Here is an 18,064-nt window from a genome sequence, read left to right as displayed (position 1 = left end):
CTATAAAAGAGGTGAGAGCATGGAGTACCTGCTGTGTGGGTAGTTATTCGAAAAAAAAGAAAAGAAAAACAACTTGAAGACTCTATACATTTGTGGCTAAAGAAAAACTAGCAAGGATGCCTCAACAAACCCTCAATATCTTTTGACACTAAAGGTTAGCTGAGATTTTTAAATGCTGGGCACAGAGATAGGTCTATAGCTGGAGTGAAAAGGCGGCTTAGGAATAAGACAGGAAAGAAGGAATGACCTCATTTGTTCCTAGACACCTGGAATTACTGACACCTGGAATTAGTTTGAAATAAGTCAACATAGGACACAGACATATAAGATCTATTTAGAGAGAAAAGGGAGGTCAGCGTTAGTTCACATTTACTCAGTTTCAGCATCTTTTGGCATACAACAAAGAGGTTGTATGCTCCTTGTCACCCTTTTACCTTTAAGAGCTCGCCATCAAGGACTTCCTCTAGAGCGTCTTTTGAAATACACTGAATGTCTTGGGAAGAGGTTTAATTTAAAGTACGCAAGTATGAATATAGCTTTCATGTTAGTGACATTGAGTGTTAACACCAGTTTTTGGTTTAGTATAGAAAATTAATATGCTGTGGAGATTCCTGTTGCTTCTAATGATAAATGTGTGATCCGGGATTTTTCCAGGCTCACAATGATGGCAAAGAACTGATTGAACATTAGTGAAGTTAATTAAATTTAATGAAGGCTGCTAAAGAGATGTGCGTGTTTGTACTGGATTGACTATGACAGAGATAAACACAGTTAAGTTGAAGTGGAGCTGCTATCAACAATCTTCAAACGATAAATATCAAAGAGTATTTACCGATTACCTCGTACATCATATAAATGCCATCCAGCATGGACGATAACTCACGCCGAGCCTTGAAGTAAGTCAGCTAACGTTAGCAAGATTGACAACGCGTTCTGTTGTGATTTACGGCTAAAATACAGACGGGACTCTCTCTTTTAAATCACGTGACCTCATTTTTACTAATAATACGAGTTATGTTCTTAATTAGCCATCTGCTACCTCGGTCCATTATCTCTTCAATTTTCCACCAGCCCCAGCTGATTCCTTTTCTGCAATAATAGTCGACAGTGACAGATTTAACACCCTTAAAATAGGGGTTTTTTTTTATATTGCAGACATGGTCAGGCTTTGGGAAAGGCAGCACAGCGTTTAAGAGTGGCTACCTTTAAATTCGCTATGCAGGAAAAACCCTGTCATGTTGGAATGAAAGTCTTTATTCTGAGGATTTGAACTCAGCGGGAGGACAGATGGCGTTGAGGCCCTACGGGGAATGTGGGTAAAGACACACTGTAGCACACACATGCTTTGATTTTTAGGTCACAAACCACATACACAATGTAGCGATTCTATTAGACCTCAATATATGCCAAGGCAGTGTAGGTATGAATTCATTTTAGAAGATGTTCAGACTTGCTATGGCTTTTTATTCATGCTTCATGTAAGCTGTTATAGCACATGCACACATAGAAATGACTTCCTCTGTGGGGAGAGAACGGTCACTCGCTATGAGGATTTATGCACAGGGAGGAAACAGACTGTTGCACTCACCCAGTGTAAATTTTAATAAGCAATCTCTTATTGTCTCGCTGCCTTTCTCCTACTCTGAGCCTCCTTATCTCTGTACAGTCAAACGCGAGAAGGATCTGATGCAGCCTTTTAAAATGGTGACACTGTCGGTCTTTCGTGCTCTCTCACACTCATTTGAAGTGTCACATAAAAGCAGCAGCAGCAGCAGCAGCGAACAGCAGTAAAGTAAGTACTTCTCGCAGAGACCTTCTAAGTATGAAAAAACACAAGATACACTATGACTCGGGTAATGTAACTGAGCTAGGAAGAGCCTGCCAACACAAGTATGAGTTATAGATGGTCTTCCTTTTATTCCTCTGCGGCTGCTGCTGCGGCTGCTGCCGCCTTCGATTAGATGAGCCAAGTGGAGTGGGGAAAAAAATGAGGTTGGTGTCTTTTAACATAATTGTGATTGCATCAAAATGATTGCCTCGTCCTCAGCCTTCATTCTTTCCTCTCAACCAGCAAATTAAATTTGCTTCCTTCTGAGCAGGGATACACGATAGCATTGTTTGAATTTGAACGTTTTTTTTTCTCCTCCTTAATATTATGTCAGATTTGGTCCAGTGCTGTGTCCTTTGTGTGCCACATCTGCTTTGTGTGGATCAGTGCAAACAGGTGGTCAAATGTGCAGCTGTTCAAACATATTACCCTCAGCCTAAAAGCTTATGGTAAGTTCACGCAGTGACCAGCAGGTGGCAGTGTTTAATTACATTTAATACTTGCCCGGTCTCTGTTTTCCTGTTCCCCACCCTCTCTATATCTTTTTCCATTTTTATCCCCTTTTCCTTAGAAACAGAGATTGTAGACTTGCTCAGAGCAAGAGCCTGCATTGCCTTGTATGTTCTTTTTTCTTTTTTTTGCACCGTTAATGAGACTGAAGCTATTTTTTGATTCGGAGACGTTTTGATGCATGTAGATGCCTTGAATTGAGCTCCGTCAAAGAGAATTCACTATTAGATTACCACATAGAGCCTTTTCAATATGGCCCCACAAATGCTGCCCTCTTCTCATCCACATTTCTACAAAGAAAGGGGCAACACAGTTAGAAAACCTCAGCTATACCCTTCTTTCACCCCTACTCCTGTTATGTCCTCGCAACAGCCCCTGACCCGAGTGCACTGTGAATGGTGCTTAGTGCCTGCATGTGTACTGTACGCGCATGCAGACAGAAACATATTCCATTCACACACATTGCAGACACACGGGCAGAGGAGAGCTCTGAGCCTGCGGCAGAGATCCAAGTCGCACTGGATCACTTTACCATGGTTTATTTTTCCATCTGCTTGTCCTCTTTCCTCATGTTTTTTTTTTTTAAGGGGGTTATTTACACGGCATCTTTTTCACTCTCTCACACCTCTGTCTCCTTTTCTATTTCTCTTTTTTCACTCTTTTTGTTTTCATTGTCTGATCTGTTTTGAACCAATAGAGGTGTTTGAAATGCTAGCTTGCTTACATGCGTGCTCTGAGCCTATTTGATAGCACCATTGTATTTTTATGCAAAACCCTTCTCCATATATTGCTGGGCCTCTAGTCACACTGCACAAGCACATGCCTGCATACATTAGGGGCTAACTCTAACCGGATTTACTTGCTAGCTCAAAGAAAGTATGCATGAAAGCCATTCTTTGAATGTCACTGTGGCAAGCATTGGCTCCTAGTGTAAGTCACTTTTCAGTGCTACACGTCCGTCTTTGTAGCGACAGGTAATTGGACACCTTTCTGTTTATAGGATGACGCACTGAGAATCTTTGAATTACAGCTAATATAGGAATTCAAGTAAACATCACAGACATCACAACAGTGAGGGGAAAATGCTCTTCCCCTTTCTGTCCGTCTGTCTGCCCGTCTGTGTGAAATATGTGCATGTGATGAAGATTTTCACATGTTCTTTTTGACATTTTGATTTCATTCTTTCCTCGTCGTTCCTGTGGATCTCTTCGTCTTGTGGTATGAGCAAAATGGAGAATAGACAGGGTCTTCATTGTTAGTGTATACACAGGGACTGCACACTGATGACCTTTCCGCATACTGCGTTTGTGGATGAGATACTCTTGGACCAGACACAGAGATAGTGGCAGGGAGAAACGCGGCTCTAATGTATGTAGATGTATTCTTAACTGAGGGATAGCTTTCTTGGTAATTGCTATATCAATCTGGGCTCTCCTATCCGTACTATCTCATTTCAGGCTCGCTCTTATTTTTCTCTCTCTTTTCTCTCTCTCTCGCACACACACACACACACACACTTTCTCTTTCTGCATTGTCTCTCTCTCCTGCTTTTGATTATGTGGGTGATCAACAAGTTTTAAAGCTACCCGTGAGCAGCTGGCAGATAAGAAAGAGTATATCCCGATCATCTCAGCGGCACTTTGCTGGGGAAGGTCAGACATAAATATGCCCAATCATGTACAGATGCTCACAGACCTTAAGCATTGTTAACAGTATCGAACATAGTGCCAAGTGGCTTTGCTATTGACAGGAGCCCTGGCGTGTTCAATAAACTCCACTCCCACTGTCTTTTTCACCTTGGCTGAGCCACATGTTAGCCCAGAGGTACACCTCTTAATTACAACATCCTCTGCCTGCCGATTACAACCCTGCCTTATTCTCTATGGACAGATGCACCTGTCAAGAGAAATATGAATAGGGGGACTAAACTGAAGTAATGGGACATGGGAGATAGAGAAGTATTGGTTTGTTTGTTGCTGTACAGTAATTAGCCACTGCCTGTCTTGTCTTGATGGGAATAAGGTATGAGCGAACTGTGAGGGAAGCAGACGGAGAGTGGGAGGGGTCATTGGTAAACAGGATCCATACTCGTTACAGTCGGAGCTTACAGTCTAAGGTCCATTGTTTCTCTCCACCTACTCTTCCCATAAAGCTCGGTTTGCAGCTTTCAGGAATTACTCAGCCCTACTTGTTTATTTCCTCTCATAGTTTAAGTCCTGTTAAATTAGACTGACTGATGTTCTGCCAAGGCACTTTGGCAGTTTGAATTCACATGATGCACACAAAACAATGAAAATACATTATATTGTAATACATCAGATGCTTCGGAAAAACACAGACTCCCATATTCACAGACTTTTAAAAATATCTTTATTTATTTATACGTTTCATTTCTTGGTTCATATTTAGTAAAAAGAGAGACAGTTTTTTCCTGACCATGTTCTCGGTTAGAATGAAGGAAATGATTAAACAAGCAGTTTGAGTCTCTCCTTAGCACTCTCTTCATATACAGACACTCAGTCTAAGCAACTGAAGTGAAATACTGCATCTTCAGACCTTTCTCCGCATAAAACTCATGGGACCTGATGTCTGAGTGGGTGCAGCAAATTACTTTCTTTTTCTTTTTTTCCTTTTTTTTTAAGGTGTCTCACCTTTTAGTCAAGGTCTTCTCTATCAGTGTCTCACATGCCAGGTTGCCCACTCAGCTCTGTTCAGTCTCATGGATGCGGGGGCGTGCTAGCTCTTGCTCATGCAATACATGTATACTGTATGCACACATAAACACACACTCACACCAAGCACTTGAACAGCTAAATGCAAAAGATAAGACCAACTAGGAGAGCCTCTTGGCTCAAGGTCAGTCTCACTGTCCTCCAGAGTCTCACAAAGCAGCATTTGTTTGGGAAACATTTTGATGACTCTGAAAGTGCGACACACTCGCACTTGTAAAGGAATGTTTGTAACGGAATACATCTGGCAGGAAGGAAGTCCTGGTTCCTCATATAAACGCACACGTGACTGTATAGAAGGAAGTCGGAATACATTTACAAAGATTTCGGCAGTCAAAGGTCTATACAATATTAAATAAAGACTCTTTTATCAAGTGCTGGTCACAATAGACAAAATGCCTACATCACGTCAACTTGAGGATTTCCATTATTTGGACATTTTTAGTGAATAACGATGTTCAACAAAATGCTTCCAAGAGAACATTATGCAGCATTTCTTGAAGAAATTCAGGGAGATAAAATTACACTCCAGGTACAAGCGGAGGCACGCGGTACGGGCACTCGTTCAGCATCTCAGAGAGAGAATTTTCCATCTATATTTTGTGAAAGTCTCTATATTCCACATGTTGGGGCTTTCCTTCTTCCTGTTCAAACGTAATTCATACATTCAGGTTAATGTGTTGCTATGTTTCCTTCCATATATTAGATTTTATTCTGTGTAGTCGGAGTTTTCAGCTACCACCTTAAGCTTTTGCTTACTGTAGATAAGTCAGTAGTTGCACAAGAACTCCTTTCACGCTGTTGCCTCTGATTTGAAGTGTCTGACATCAAAACTATAAAAATGTATGTCAAAGTATACAAGGACAGTTCCTGACTGGATTAATACAAGGATGATCCACATGCATGGGTAGATAGTGTTTCTGTTTTATAATAAATGCCAAAAAAAGCCTTATTTGAGTCACAGGGGAAGCTGAATTTGAAGCAGTCAAAAGAAGTACTTTAACACACCATCAATTCTGTGCTGCCTTCTTTGTCAGGGCTTTGTTCCCCGGATGTACCGGGCTTAGTTTTTTCCCCCCTCTTCATCTATAGGCAGTTATAAAAATACTTAAGGTGCCCGACTGGGATTTTGACAAGCGAGGGGAACCAACCAATAGTCGAGCATGCTTACTTAAATAGTGCTGCACTCAGAAACTCTCTAATTTCCCCCTGTGGCATCCAGAATGGAAGCGATGCCCCATATCCCTCATCTATGTTTGGAAGATGCACTAATGCACCAGTGAAGTTGCTAAGATGAATGCAGCTTTGTTGACGGGCCAATTTAGCTGTCATTTTGAGATAATGGAGAGTTCTGTGGCAGTAAGTACATCCACATACAGCAATCATCCAGAGCTCAGCTCCTTCAAATCCTGGAGATCCTGGTCTTCTTTCACAGCAAAACAAAAATCATTTTCCATGTCTATAGAATAACCACTATGGAACTGAAGACTGCAAGCTGGTCCTAAATGTATAAAAAATAAAAATAAATGCAATTTACTTAAATTAAAGACATTAAATACAGTGAAGGACAAAGAGTATTTTCCATTCCCAACAAGTCAAGTGTTCGTTCTCATTAAATTCATGTTTTACATCTCAGAAGTTGAAAGGGAAACACTCCTTGAATGACAACTTAGCAATGAGCCAGATGATGCATCTCCTCTCATCAGCATAGCTTTCAGGACTTCTTTTGCTGCAGTGAAATTGACTGTTCTCTTTCATACTCTTGCTTTCCCAGCATTATGCCTTCATCTTGTTAGTTCCACATCTTTTCCCTTTATCCCCTTTCCAGTCTTTTAAATCTTGTAATGGTGCCTACTAAAGCATCCACTGTGTGTACATTCCCACTGTGTGCAGTTGTTTTCTCACTTTCAGCCTCAATGGCGTCCAATTGCAAATCTGTCTTGGCTGAAGGTTATGAGTTCTTCTGAACACCGTCTTGCAAAAGCTGCAGCAGTTAAATTAGAAACTTGAGAAAATGATCCTTCCCTCCTTGCCAAACCCACTGGCTGGCTGTACCACAGCTCCACTGCCTTTCCTCACAGAGGTAAATACCCAGTTGCGTATTTCCTAGAGGATATTCTGATGATGTATCCTCAATCCTTGTCTCAATCAACAAACTTTGTGAAATACTTTAACATTAAGCAAATAATTTTCCAGTAAAGCTGAATAAAGACAGCAATATTATCTGCCTTTTTGAGGACAGGAAGTAGCTTTTTATGCCTTGCAAAGTAGGCTAGCCATGTCCGTGCCTCAGCCATGAATTCTCCTATTCTGGTGTCCTGTCACTTTGCTAATATGAATTATCTTCCATCACTGTAAGCTCTTCTTAAAGCAAGCGTGCTATGACCACATGTAATGATCTTTCTGATGCGTCAGTGTTGTATTCAGTGACGTCTGTTAGATTGATGATTCACCCCCAGCCTTATCATAGGCACTTACTGTTGACTCATGGATCTCCTTTTATGTTTCTTGACAAATGCTCATCCGACCTACTTCACACTCAACACTTGATTGCCTTAGGTCACCGGCAATTCACCCGCAGAGTGTGAAGCAGATCAGATGAACAATTTAGAAGAACACAGAGACACAGAGAAATTTCTTACTTAAATGCAGATGGAATGAGGGAATACTTTATGCCAATGAATAATGGGATTGCATTTTTATCACTCATGGTGTTACATGACCTAACTCATGCTCCAAAGAGTTTTTTGTTAATCAGTATATTTAAATGTTTGTAGAGATGAAATGTTCAGTTTAAAAACAAACCATCTCTTTTTCCGTTGTGCATCACAATTTTCAGTTTCATTATCACTAGTAGTGAGTAGTTTGACTCTTTGCATCTTCCATGCAAACTACTGGCAACCATAGAAATCTGCTAGCAACCAAATCAACTACAAAGAGTTTTTTGGTGCAGAAAGATGTACTTTTTCTTTGCAAGTAAGTGCATACTAGTGATTGCCAGCAACATCTAATAACCTCTTCCAATCAGTTGGGGAATACACATTTTCTTTGCTCTACTGATTGAAAGTTGTCAGATGGTTGCCATCCAATCTCTGGGTTTGTGTGACAGGAGAGTCAGACAGAAAATTTAGAATTGTAAAATGAGACCATTTTACCACTCAGCCGTAAACGACTGATGGGAAAGACACGTGTAAGTTTGGTACGTTTGTTTGTGAATTTCATGACTCAAGAACAAATAAGACGTAGGAGCCTCAAATTGATACCATACGAGTTTCTACTACGAGGCTGTGGGGTAAAACTGGTAATTTTACCCAAGCCAGTATTTTTAATTTGTAGATTCAGGTTCTTATAGATTCCCTGTGGACCTTCAGGAGTGGAGGGCAGTCAAACTATTCTACTGTTTAACAAAGGGAGGTGACACACAAAATATGCTGTACAATTACAACTAAGACAGGGAAGGAGATCACACGGAGCTAGCAAGCATGGATGTAAACAAGGTTCAATTTAAAATACCTCAGTTCTCGAATCATCACCTCTGGAAATGTTCTGCTCAAGAGACTCCGTCAACATGTTTGTTAGAGCTTTTTAGGTCAAAATAGCAACGATGCCAGTTGATACACTGAGAGAGACACATTTTACACCACTTTCATGAGTGGGACAAAATATGATATATATTTTTCAAATAGGCATAAACACATATTTTCTTTTATAATTTAGACCTACATTTTACTGAATAAACAACGAACAACATATGATAGTGTTTAAACATATATTACAAACCCACAGACATTTAGCTCCTGTAAGTTCATCCTAAAGATATAAGCAAGAAAGACAGATTATGATCGTGATTGTTGTCCTAGTAACACATAATTTGTGTTTTTAAATGTTGGATTAAGGTTGTATTTGTCTAGTGAGTATTTCTACACAATATCTTTAATCTACAGGAATGTTACACATAAAGTATACCCTCTACCACATTGACTAACATCATCTTGGAGATGTATTCACTCTGCATTTTGCTTTTGTTTTTCTTTCCTATATGTAGTAGAAGCTCTATCTTCTCTTTAAAGAAGGCATGCTTTTGTGAGATTCCTCAAGCCATTGTATGGAGAGCTGATTTGTGCACAGCTGATTTGAAATGGAAAAAAAAAGTGAAGAGGGTTGGGTTATTGGGAGGGACAGAGGCAGTGTCTAGCAAAATGATTTCTATTGAAGGGGTTGGCAGTGAGTGAGGTTTGGGGTTATCGTTTTGCTAGGCAGAATTTGAAAAGGCAGAAAATAAAAAGAAAAGGGTATTCATATTCAAATTGAGACAAGTCCCTGTGTGCCTGTGCGGATTTCAATTATGGGAGATATGTATATTTATGTCCGCTCCAAAGGAAACTGGACAGGCCTCAAAATCCTTTTCTGAGGCTCGGCATCACAATCCAGGTGTGTTATTCTCCCACCAGTTTGAAACCTGTATTTTTGTGTTTTTGCCAGTCGTCACAAAACAGAAATTATTTTTCTGTTTTTTCTTGTGAAACTGTGCAACCCCTTTAACCTGCAACCTGGTGTGTATCGTTATCATTATTTGGTTCATTTATGTCACAAGAAATGAAACATTAAAAAACAAGAAATCAAATGACAAACCAAAAGGGTCCTGGCTGAAGATACAAACATGTAAATCACCACTTTTAATGGATTTAAAAGAAAGTATGTAATGCATAAACATGTATTTGACTTTTGAGAGCAGACTGAGTTTACTACAGCTGTAATGGTGCTCCAGATAGAACGACCAAAGTCAGTATTTAAAAATAATTTGCTGAACTTTACGACTGCTGTTAAATATTTCTGTGTGTTTCTGATAAGCTTCTGGTGGACTTCTGGTGGATTTTAAGCCGAAACAGTTAAATGGCTATAGTAAATGTTATTCTTTGATTTCAGTGCTTTCAATAAATCCCACCCAAGTTTTTCAGTGGCGTTCAAACCGGCAAAAAAATACCTCTCAAATGTATTTCAGGAACAACAAAAGATTTGTTTGGCTTGGTATCACTTTCTTGCTGGAAAGTGTAATGATTACCAAACTATAATTTACACACTGATGACTTGTTCCTCAAAATGGACTGGTACAGTGGGGCAAAAAAGTATTTAGTCAGCCACCGATTGTGCAAGTTCCCCCACCTAAAATGATGACAGAGGTCAGTAATTTGCACCAGAGGTACACTTCAACTGTGAGAGACAGAATGTGAAAAAAAATCCATGAATCCACATGGTAGGATTTGTAAAGAATTTATTCGTAAATCAGGGTGGAAAATAAGTATTTGGTCAATAACAAAAATACAACTCAATACTTTGTAACATAACCTTTGTTGGCAATAACAGAGGTCAAACGTTTACTATAGGTCTTTACCAGGTTTGCACACACAGTAGCTGGTATTTTGGCCCATTCCTCCATGCAGATCTTCTCGAGAGCAGTGATGTTTTGGGGCTGTCGCCGAGCAACACGGACTTTCAACTCCCGCCACAGATTTTCTATGGGGTTGAGGTCTGGAGACTGGCTAGGCCACTCCAGGACTTTCAAATGCTTCTTACGGAGCCACTCCTTTGTTGCCCGGGCGGTGTGTTTTGGATCATTGTCATGTTGGAAGACCCAGCCTCGTTTCATCTTCAAAGTTCTCACTGATGGAAGGAGGTTTTGTCTCAAAATCTCACGATACATGGCCCCATTCATTCTGTCCTTAACACGGATCAGTCGTCCTGTCCCCTTGGCAGAAAAACAGCCCCATAGCATGATGTTTCCACCCCCATGCTTCACAGTAGGTATGGTGTTCTTGGGATGCAACTCAGTATTCTTCTTCCTCCAAACACGACGAGTTGAGTTTATACCAAAAAGTTCTACTTTGGTTTCATCTGACCACATGACATTCTCCCAATCCTCTGCTGTATCATCCATGTGCTCTCTGGCAAACTTCAGACGGGCCTGGACATGCACTGGCTTCAGCAGCGGAACACGTCTGGCACTGCGGGATTTGATTCCCTGCCGTTGTAGTGTGTTACTGATGGTGACCTTTGTTACTTTGGTCCCAGCTCTCTGCAGGTCATTCACCAGGTCCCCCCGTGTGGTTCTGGGATCTTTGCTCACCGTTCTCATGATCATTTTGACCCCACGGGATGAGATCTTGCGTGGAGCCCCAGATCGAGGGAGATTATCAGTGGTCTTGTATGTCTTCCATTTTCTGATGATTGCTCCCACAGTTGATTTTTTCACACCAAGCTGCTTGCCTATTGTAGATTCACTCTTCCCAGTCTGGTGCAGGTCTACAAGACTTTTCCTGGTGTCCTTCGAAAGCTCTTTGGTCTTGGCCATGGCGGAGTTTGGAGTCTGACTGTTTGAGGCTGTGGACAGGTGTCTTTTATACAGATGATGAGTTCAAACAGGTGCCATTCATACAGGTAACGAGTGGGGGACAGAAAAGCTTCTTACAGAAGACGTTACAGGTCTGTGAGAGCCAGAGATTTTCCTTGTTTGAGGTGACCAAATACTTATTTTCCACCCTAATTTACGAATAAATTCTTTACAAATCCTACCATGTGAATTCATGGATTTTTTTTTTTCACATTCTGTCTCTCACAGTTGAAGTGTACCTCTGGTGCAAATTACTGACCTCTGTCATCATTTTAAGTGGGGGAACTTGCACAATTGGTGGCTGACTAAATACTTTTTTGCCCCACTGTATTTCAAAATATTCAAGACGTCGGGCAAGTTTACGTTTATCTCCAGCAGTAAATGACCTCTCAGCAGCACAGACTTACTTCCTTTTTCATCTGCTTGGATAGTGCTCTAGGCTTTCTTTCACAAAACGCACTGCTGATCATTTCAAAAAGTCCTTTTTCAGTATTTACTTTGTAGTTTTATAGAACATATGCAAGCCAACTTTACTCTCATGCACAAGGGTTTATGGTATGGTTTCTTGTTTTGTGCTCTTCTCATGTTTTTTGCCTGCTTTTATCAGGTCATCCTACAGGTGACTGCTTGTATGATTCTCTTTTGACACGTAGGAAAGCTGTTACTCGTGTGCCATTAGTTTTAACTTTTCCTACCCTGGAGGTCCCCGTGACAGGACTGGGCTGTCACTGATAAAACACAACATCAGATTTGGTCAAATCAGGACCCATGATGTGATACATACCAGTACGATAAATAATCAAAGCAGTAAATTTGATTTAACTCTCTTTGTTGCTCCTTCTCTCACTGCCACCTCACAGGTGAAGCAACCCACTGGGAGAAGTCCTAGTGCTCCAGATTGCCAGCCTGCTGCAGGGTCTGCTAGTAAATACCTTGAGTCTGAATTCTTAAGCATTACCATGTCTGGTATCTCTCTGTCTCTTTCTCTTCCTCTCTTGTCCTACTTCCTCAGTCTGTGCACAGCCGTTTATGTGCTTCTTTCACAAGCAAAATAAACCAAACAAAGAAGCACAGGTAGGAACAGTAGTGCAAGCCAAGGCACCGACTCTACAAGACAAACTGACAACCAGATTCCAAAAACAGTTAAAGAAACAAAACCTTTATTCTGCTATTCTCCTCTGCTCTCTGTTTCCCTGTGCACAGACATATTTGGTAACATAAATAACTTTAAACTAAAAAACAAAAATGGTTCACTTGACTGATTGTTTGAATGTTCCAGACTTTGGTCTGCCATCCTGCTTTCACTTTCATGCTCGCACTTTATGGGATGGCCAGACATGGCAGCAGGGCTGGCTAATGGCTTCTAAGAGAAAAACTCAAATGCACATGGAACATTTACCAAAACACTGAAGACAGAAACTTGGATTAGAGCACATCCATGACTAGGAAATCATTACTCCACTATTATCTCTTTACATAAATAGCTGCCTGCTGGTGCAATACATATTAATGCTTCTCACTCATAGAACCTTTGAAAAAAAAAAAGAAACGGTGGAAACAGCAACCTCGAAAGACCTCACTTGGCAGAAATCTGCCATGGGCACACTAAGATTAACACGAATGAATGGTAATAAATGAATCTGTAAATAAGTAGTAAATAAAACAGTTTCTTGATCCTTGATTCTTTGATCCTTCAGCTGCTCATCAGTGTAATTACGCTATACAGTTGTACAGTGAAATCTATATTGACTTTAAATGCCCTTGCTACTCTTTGACTACAGGTTTTATGGTATATAAAGAGTCATATAATGCCGTGGCAACAGCGCTGGATACAAACACATTGTGGGCCAGATTTTCTAACAGTCTGTGCTAGCCCACAACCCTCTTTTAGCGTTAAAAAAGCCAGTGCTGGTATTAAGTAAATAATTCTGTAACTGGAAAAGTGCAGACACAGGTATGTTTGTGTGAGAGTTTAGCTTTTAAAGTGCGAAATGGTGCTATGAGAGTATGTAAATGAATCAAATGTGATTCACTGAGGTTTGCAGAACCGATTTACTGCAAATTGCTCTGAATTTAACGGCCAAAAAAATTGCATGTTCTGTTTTGCCCCCGACGTGGTTGCTGTTGCTGTAGTTGCTGCGAGGAGTGTTCATTTATTTGGAACAAGAGGGGGAGAAGTTATCAGAACTAGTGCATAATTGGCGTGGGTGGATGGCTCAAAGCTGTGCCTAAGCTCTGGCTGTGTCCCGTAGCTCTTCACTAAGCCCTCACCCTGCTTGTTTAGAGCCCAGCCACACATATTTCTGCTCCTCAGTAATACTGGTATTTTGATTGACTTGATTTGACTTAAATGAATTGAACTGAGTGTCGGAGAGAGGGCCAGAATCCTAATACGAGACGCATATGAGAGTGTGTCTTGCTTTAAAGGCTAAATCACTTTTTACAGTGGGCTGATGGGTTTTCAGAGCATTTCAGGCTTTTAGTCACATTTCTACACAGAGATGGGTCCACAATAAAAACGTCTTGTGTGTTCTGGTGTCGGATCTATTACAAACCAGATTGAAACATAGATCAAAATGCAGCACTTAATGCGGGTTGGACAGATCTGATGTGTGTTACAGTTTACCTTTAGATATTAACCTAATGCATGTGATGCTGGACAGTGCAGCTCCACACAACCTGCTGGGAAGAAAAGTGGATTTGGATACCTGACAAAGTGACAGTACCTTCATTAACACAGAGATGGATGAGGATCTGATGGCAAATAATGCTTTGTCTTCTTCTACATATGGATTCTTCTTCAGCTGCCTCTCATTGGTCTTAATTGCCACACTGTTTTCAGAGAGGAAGACGTCCATAAAACCTGCTCTTACACTTTTTTTTGATTATTAGCCTACACTTACTTTCACCAGACTGCTTGTTTTTGAGCTTGCTAATTTGCCCTGCTCTTTATAGGATGCTGGTCATTATTGCAAAGCCGTGTTTTTTGTTTATAAATCAGTGTATTATTAGTCGATCACCCGCAGAATTCTCCACTCTCATCAATGGGGATGGGAATTGATGATAATGTAATGATTCCGATTCCATTATCGATATCACTTATCGATCCTCATTGGCTCTGTTTTGAGAGCCACTGCCATTGCTAAGCAGGAATAAAGAAATTATTATGCTGTGGTTGAAATGTTTGTGCATGTTTGTTGTGATTAGTGTTAGAGTCATTTCTCAAAAATGTAATTATGAAACATATTGCATAAAGTACTTTTCTTAAAAGTTATGCAGTATGGTACTTAATTACTCCTGGGAAAAAGTAATTCGCTATACTACTGGTTACATTACTTTGATGCAATGACATGAGAACTGGAATCAGCTGATTGCAGCGCGAATGCAAGAACCGGCAAGCGGGCTCGATCGGCAGGCAGACTAAAAATCCTGAGGAATTGGACTACTGGGAACCAGTTTTCTGCATGAACCGGTTCTCAATTCCCATCCCTACTCATCAACACATTTTTGCCATTCCGACCTCCCATTAATTTACCAGTCCTAGTAAATCTGGCCTTGTGTGTCTGCAGCATGTAAGGTAATTTCCTCTGTTTGCAATGAAAATTTGGAGACCTCGCTGGATCTTAAAACTCATTAAAACACAGCGCACTCAGTCTGACACACTGCATATGAAAGGGCCTACTCAAGATCCTGCTGATAACTAAGATAGTCCTCTTTTTCAGTGTGACCCTTTCTGACCTAAACGAGCAGAGAGCAAAACAAAGTATACAGACTCAAAAGTTTTAGGGTTAAATATCTGCAATTTAGCAATACCTCAGTTATTATGATACTAGAAGTAAAGTGGTTAATGAATAAGGATTAAGTAAGCTACGATGAACATAATTAGCTCCCGGAACCTCTGTGGCATATTTCTTTTATGTTTTGTTAGTTGGTGCATGTTGCTAACACTGGCAAAGTCAGGGGAGCTAATTTGTAGTCTTTGAAAATTGGATCTGCTTGAGTTTTCCTGACATGTACCAATACCTTTCTTATTACTGTTCGCAGCTGCAACAGCTCCACAGGGTCTCACGGCCAAAGCCACGAAACAGGTGTCTCGTCATCCACCATCTCTGCATTCCAAGTGTTCTATAGTGCCTGTACCGTATGTGTGCATCATCAGTGCACTAGAACTCTGTTTGTTTCATGTGCTGTGCACAGTTAGTGGTTGGGAACATTATACCCCATGTCCTCCTACACCCACGATCATGCAATCTCCTTCAATGCTCCCCTCATTATGGAGCAGACAGTCAGAGGCTAGAGTTAATACCAGCATACAGAAGCCCCCTGGCTGAGGGGGTAATGTCATCCAAATAACACACAGACCCCATGTGTGTAACATAAAGGTCTTGTATATGAAACGATAGCTGTGGAAACAGGCAACTTTATACATAACAGTTATACTGTTAACAGTTAATGTGTGAAGAGCACTCAGGTGTGCTTTCACAGGTGGGTATGAACCCCTGAAGAAAAGGTTTGCCACACCTGATGATGAGATAACAGAAAATGCAGTGCTACATTGTTATTTTCTATTCCCACTGTTCTTTCAGTGAACAGAAAGGCCTGGCTGCCAGTCATGGCACTGTCTGCGCTTTCCCTTACTATCATCTTGGCCACGGCGAAACTGTGAAGGCCACTGTCACAGGTATTTAGAAATTGCTCCTGAGCTGGACGGGGAGATCTCTGTAACAAGATATTATGGGTAACACAGACTCGCTAAGACTGGGCTAGAGGTCAGTTAATCGTCTGTGCTCCTCAAGCACTATTGTAGCCTCTGCGAATCGCAGCAGGCTGATTGATGTGCAGTTGTTGTCCCTGTACTTTATTGGTATTTGTTTTGTTTGCTTTTGTTAGAAAGCTGACATAATCACTACTTTCAACAATAAGACTCTCTAAGGGACGTGAAACCTGAAGACTGGTATCAATGTCAACTGAATAGCCGTTATCATGGTTTTTTTTGCGAGGCTTCTGTTATTTACCTGCTCTGGTAATGCATAAGGTGATTTAAGAGACTTTGAACGTTGCATGGTTGTTGGTACCAAACGGGCTGATCTGAGTATTTCATGGCCTCGATTTCTGCTGCGGCATTCAGATTGTAGTGTCAGAATTTGGTGTAAATCACATGAATTCATCCTTCATTGAATAAACAGGTCAGGCTGCTGGTGGTGTGATGGTGTTGGCGATAATTTCCAGGAACACTTTTGGCCCTTTAGTGCCAACTATGCACTAAAGCACAGGAAGTATTTTTGCTGACCATTTCTGTCCGTTTATGACCAGTGTACTCACTGACAGGTCTAAAGTGTACTGTACAATATAAAGCACCTTGAGGCGACTGTTGTTGTGATTTGGCGCTATATAAACAAAATTGAATTGAATTGAATATCTGCTCCCAGCAGGATATTTGACATGTCACAAAGCTTACATAATCTGAAACGAGCTTCACTGTACTCAAAAGGCTCTCACAGTCAACAAATCTCAATCTTGTAGAGCGCCTTTGTGATGTGGTGGTACAGGAGATTCACATCGTGGACCTGCAGTAGCTAAATATGGACCAAAATATCTGAGGAATGTTTCCAGCACCATGCTGAATCTGTGCCATAAATAATTAAAGCAATTCTGAAGGGAGGGGGGGTTGAACATATGACAGCATATGATATAACTACTAACACGTATATGTTCAACAAAAAGCTCATACGAATGTTTTTTTGGAAATAAAAAAATTTGCCCTGTAAGATAAAAAGTAATAAAGTTAAATATATAGTGTGTGTAAATGCATACAAAGCCATTAATCAATTAAAATGAATGGTTTCCTTTTATGATAATAAAGTGCAGTGAATTTCTCCTGCTAGCCAGGATCAGCAAATCGAAGACCCTTTGCATACTGAATTAGTTAAAAGGTAATTTTAAGTAATTCAGAGTTTATGGATTATCCAATTAGCTTTTAACTTTGCAGGAAAAGAAATCACACCATCATTAATCATGCATGAACTGTTTCCACATATTAATATCAGTTTTGAGAGCAGTTCCATTTCTTTCTTTCTTTTTTAAAAAAAAAATCTTTCTTTTTATATCTTTGGAACAAAAATGGTTGTCTGTAACCTACCAAGATCTAATTATGTCCTTATTTACTGGACTTCCAGCATAATGGGGACAAAAATGACTTCCAGAAACATTGATTCCACATATCTCCTAAACACATCAAGTGAGATTAGAGGGGAAGATGGCAGGTGTGCCTTTGCTGATGACCCCCTGGGATTCGTCCTCTTTTAAATAACCACTCACTTCTGTCAAATAACCATTTGTCAGACCTGCTCTTGCTTGTTTGGCAACTTGGAAGTATGACAGTGATTTTAAAAAAAAGAAGAAGAAAAAGTAAAAGTAGAAAGGATTATAAGGTCGTCATAGATTATAAGATTATAAGGTAACACTACAAATGAAACAGGTAGTAAGTTAGTTCATAGTAAGAGTATTAACTCAATATGTGTTAATATGCAACCTGTGGATGAAATCTGTTTGTCTAAGTGCAGCCTTGTGAATTTAAGCTGTTCCAGACATAACTCTGGGGCGCTACAG

General features: G+C 40.4%; 1 protein-coding gene across 1 annotated transcript in view; it reads left to right on the top strand.

The window, feature by feature from the left end:
• The window catches only part of ctnna2 (catenin (cadherin-associated protein), alpha 2), a 373,909-nt gene that overhangs the window by 72,885 nt on the left and 282,960 nt on the right, over window positions 1–18,064 (top strand). The window lies entirely within an intron of this gene.

The sequence above is a fragment of the Copadichromis virginalis genome, linkage group LG6 (assembly GCF_057382275.1).
Source record: "Copadichromis virginalis isolate Kocher_CV1m ecotype Utaka linkage group LG6, C_Virginalis_male_GT1.1, whole genome shotgun sequence".
Classification (NCBI taxonomy): domain Eukaryota; kingdom Metazoa; phylum Chordata; class Actinopteri; order Cichliformes; family Cichlidae; genus Copadichromis; species Copadichromis virginalis.
Note: the sequence above shows the minus strand (reverse complement) of the source record. Positions and strands in the feature narration are given on the sequence as shown.